This window comes from Schistocerca serialis, unplaced genomic scaffold (assembly GCF_023864345.2).
Source record: "Schistocerca serialis cubense isolate TAMUIC-IGC-003099 unplaced genomic scaffold, iqSchSeri2.2 HiC_scaffold_183, whole genome shotgun sequence".
NCBI classification, from domain to species: domain Eukaryota; kingdom Metazoa; phylum Arthropoda; class Insecta; order Orthoptera; family Acrididae; genus Schistocerca; species Schistocerca serialis.
Window position 1 is genome coordinate 27,501 of NW_026047744.1, and position 5,000 is coordinate 32,500.

Below are 5,000 nucleotides of genomic sequence, written 5' to 3' on the forward strand. Positions count from 1 at the left end.
GCGCACGCGCCAACACGTCCGCACAGCTGCGATACAAACCACCTGCGAGAACCGCTGGGGCGACCGAGCAGCAGACGGCGTCGCGGCGCCGAGCGCCGGGCGGCGGCGCATCCTCAGCGCACACAGTCCTCAATCGGACCAGCACACTGCAGATGGCCACCGCGCTTCGCACCGGGCCCGCGAGGACCTACTTTGGCCGCAAGGCGCCGCGAGCAGGGGGCGCCGGCGCGCAGCTGCGCCGCCTGCCGCGTCCGTCGGCCGGCGCGCCTGCCACTGGCCGCCCCCACCAGCCGGCTGTAGCGCGTGCGCCCACGCACCGCGCTGCCAGCACGCCGGGCGGCCCCCCCTCACCGGCCGGGGACGGTCCCACCCAGCCACCGCCGCGTATCGCCTCACACCCAGATCCCCTTTCGCGTTCGTGGGCATGGTGGGTCCCCTTTCACGTTCGTGGGCATGGTGGGTATCCCTGAAACAACCGGTTAATAGCTCGACCGATCGTCGCCAACACTGATTCACCTCTAGCGAGAACAACCGCACCACAACGGGTTACCTGTTGTTCATTTGCGTAACGTCACCAGCAAACGTAGACGTCCATCGCCATTTGCAACGAGTATTGCATGCCTGTGTCAGGTGTCACAACACACTACGTCTGCCCACATAGACGCAACAACATGTGCACGCCTCGAGAACACGTGGAAGGTAGCCCCCGTACGTATGCGGTGTCCATTGCGCGAACGACTGTCAGCCGGCCTCTGCAGGATGTCGCAGATGTGGAACGCGGTGCAACATGCTATCACGGTGTGTGAGAAGAGACGACTACGTCCGAATACACGCTCCACTACATCAACAGACTGCTCATGCTGATCGCCATCCAGGGCGTCCGTTCCTCCCACACGTCTGAATGGCGTACCACACTGCAATCCAGCTCTTATAGGGAGACGACACGTAGCTGCGTGCACAATATTTGGACTGTATGGTCTGCCGTTGCTAGGCGCAGTCGTCGTACGGTCACACATGTGCCACGATGTATCATTCAGTACATACGGACCAATGTGCAGTACAGTTTGTGGGTTTTGCGTACATCGGCGGACAGGTGACAGGCCGTACCACAACGTAGGCTGAGTACGTCGGCATGCGAAGGGCATTGAACATGCAAACTTCTCAACGACCAGCTTGCGAAGGCAGGGGGGAAGGGGGGGGGGCATGTACGTCCTGCTGCTATCCACATTACAGTGTATAGCAGGAGCATGTGGAAAGTCAGCAACACCTGCAAGGTGTTTAACATGACGCGATACACAGGGGACCGGGCAGTGCGAATAGCGAACTATATTGCGAGGGTTGCGGTTAGGCAACACTACACTAATTTAACGAGTTGCATAACAATTACAGAGCAGGTTCAGCGACAACGTGCGTCAGGTTAAGGCGCAATATAGGTTAGGTTGAGGCACAATATAGGTTAGGTTAAGGCACAACATGGGTTACGTTAAGGCACAAATTGGGTTACGTTAAGGCACAACATGGGTTACGTTAAGGCACAACATGGGTTACGTTAAGGCACAAATTAGGTTACGTTAAGGCACAAATTAGGTTACGTTAAGGCACAAATTAGGTTACGTTAAGGCACAAATTAGGTTACGTTAAGGCACAAATTAGGTTACGTTAAGGCACAAATTAGGTTACGTTAAGGCACAAATTAGGTTACGTTAAGGCACAAATTAGGTTACGTTAAGGCACAAATTAGGTTACGTTAAGGCACAAATTAGGTTACGTTAAGGCACAAATTAGGTTACGTTAAGGCACAAATTAGGTTACGTTAAGGCACAAATTAGGTTACGTTAAGGCACAAATTAGGTTACGTTAAGGCACAAATTAGGTTACGTTAAGGCACAAATTAGGTTACGTTAAGGCACAAATTAGGTTACGTTAAGGCACAAATTAGGTTACGTTAAGGCACAAATTAGGTTACGTTAAGGCACAAATTAGGTTACGTTAAGGTACAATATGGGTTAGGTTAAGGTACAATATGGGTTAGGTTAAGGTACAATATGGGTTAGGTTAAGGTACAATATGGGTTAGGTTAAGGTACAATATGGGTTAGGTTAAGGCACAACGTAGGTTAGGTTAAGGCACAACATAGGTTAGGTTAAGGCACAACATAGGTTAGGTTAAGGCACAACATAGGTTAGGTTAAGGCACAACATAGGTTAGGTTAAGGCACAACATAGGTTAGGTTAAGGCACAACATAGGTTAGGTTAAGGCACAACATAGGTTAGGTTAAGGCACAACATAGGTTAGGTTAAGGCACAACATAGGTTAGGTTAAGGCACAACATAGGTTAGGTTAAGGCACAACGTAGGTTAGGTTAAGGCACAACGTAGGTTAGGTTAAGGCACAACGTAGGTTAGGTTAAGGCACAACGTAGGTTAGGTTAAGGCACAACGTAGGTTAGGTTAAGGCACAACGTAGGTTAGGTTAAGGCACAACGTAGGTTAGGTTAAGGCACAACGTAGGTTAGGTTAAGGCACAACGTAGGTTAGGTTAAGGCACAACGTAGGTTAGGTTAAGGCACAACGTAGGTTAGGTTAAGGCACAACGTAGGTTAGGTTAAGGCACAACGTAGGTTAGGTTAAGGCACAACGTAGGTTAGGTTAAGGCACAACGTAGGTTAGGTTAAGGCACAACGTAGGTTAGGTTAAGGCACAACGTAGGTTAGGTTAAGGCACAACGTAGGTTAGGTTAAGGCACAACGTAGGTTAGGTTAAGGCACAACGTAGGTTAGGTTAAGGCACAACGTAGGTTAGGTTAAGGCACAACGTAGGTTAGGTTAAGGCACAACGTAGGTTAGGTTAAGGCACAACGTAGGTTAGGTTAAGGCACAACGTAGGTTAGGTTAAGGCACAACGTAGGTTAGGTTAAGGCACAACGTAGGTTAGGTTAAGGCACAACGTAGGTTAGGTTAAGGCACAACGTAGGTTAGGTTAAGGCACAACGTAGGTTAGGTTAAGGCACAACATAGGTTAGGTTAAGGCACAACATAGGTTAGGTTAAGGCACAACATAGGTTAGGTTAAGGCACAACATAGGTTAGGTTAAGGCACAACATAGGTTAGGTTAAGGCACAACATAGGTTAGGTTAAGGCACAACATAGGTTAGGTTAAGGCACAACATAGGTTAGGTTAAGGCACAACATAGGTTAGGTTAAGGCACAACATAGGTTAGGTTAAGGCACAACATAGGTTAGGTTAAGGCACAACATAGGTTAGGTTAAGGCACAACATAGGTTAGGTTAAGGCACAACGTAGGTTAGGTTAAGGCACAACGTAGGTTAGGTTAAGGCACAACGTAGGTTAGGTTAAGGCACAACGTAGGTTAGGTTAAGGCACAACGTAGGTTAGGTTAAGGTACAACGTAGGTTAGGTTAAGGTACAACGTAGGTTAGGTTAAGGTACAACGTAGGTTAGGTTAAGGTACAACGTAGGTTAGGTTAAGGTACAACGTAGGTTAGGTTAAGGTACAACGTAGGTTAGGTTAAGGTACAACGTAGGTTAGGTTAAGGTACAACGTAGGTTAGGTGAAGGCGCAATGTAGGTTAGGTTAAGGTACGATATACCTTAGGTTAAGGTACAATATCGCTTAGGTTAAGGTACAATATAGCTTAGGTTAAGGTACACGTTGTAGGGAAAGGTGTATTTTGGGGGGGGAGGGGGCGGCAGGTTCGTTGATAGTGATTATCGTAAGTGCATGCCTGCGGGATCATCCGATTTGTCACGTCAGGATGCACTTGTGGCTCATGACAGGCGGCGCTCCGATTCCAAGGTTGTGGCAGATCTGTGTCTTTCATTCCTGCCATTGTTTGTGTACTGTGACAGGAGGCAGTATTGTGATGTTGGGTGCACCCCTGTGTAGGACATGTGTGGGTGTTCGTGGCTTAGCTGAGCAATGGCGGATGTCGGAAGGGTGGGATATTCTGTTTTCTGGGTGGACCTCCCGGTCTGGTTATGATAGTGTGGATTGTGTAATGTGGCGGAGAGGATGCACCGGATGTTCTTCCATGCTGGTGGTTAGATATTGTGTGTGTGCCTGTTAGAGGCAGAGAGTAGTGTGTGATAGTGTCTGGCTGACGTGTGGTTCTCATTGTGTGCAGAGTCTTTCAGCATGTATAGGGACGGTTGTATATATTATCTGTATTCTGATGGCTCTGCATCTATTACTAATCAGTGCCGTGTATACGGTTACTCTGGTTCCAGTCGAAACTGTTCTATCTCTGTACATTAGTGACACTGCGGCTCCACTATGTTGCCGCCCCTGTCGGCCGTTTCCCCCAGTGTGTGGCTAATGATTATCAGCAATCAGTCTATTAGTCAATACCGGTAGTGTGACGACGTGAAATGTCCGGGATGGGGGAAGCTACACGCTTCCCGTGGGTCAGGGCCTAGAAAGACTCTTCCCACGCAGGAGGCTCGGACTGTCATTACTCTTCCGAGAAATATATTTGCCCAGCGTTTTTTGCGACTGCGAGTGCGACGCGTACGAGTACCGACATGGATGGGGCGCTTCCTAGCTGATCGCTCAGCATCGGAGAAATATATTTGCCCAACGTTTTTTGCGACTGCGAGTGCAACGCCCAAGGGTACCGACGTGGATGGGGCGCTTCCTAGCTGATCGCTCGGCATGGGAATCCGTACAGTGAGCAATGCGATCGCGTCTGTAGCTTGTACGTGGTACAGCTCGCAGCTCATGTATAGGGACAGCGGGAATGTCGCATATTGGACATAACTCTTCATGAAACGCAAGTTATAGGTGTGGATTGCACATTACGACTGCGGGAAACTTCCGCCGTTCATCCGCTGGCGTTGCGAGTTTGGCGGTTGGGGTGGGGCACGAGCGGGTGCGGGTGGTGTGATTGCCGGTCCACGACTTCGTGCGGCAGAGGCACTGGCGTTTGGGTGCTGTGGTCGACACAGGCTGCATGCTTTGTGGGTGGCGTCGAAAGATGGGC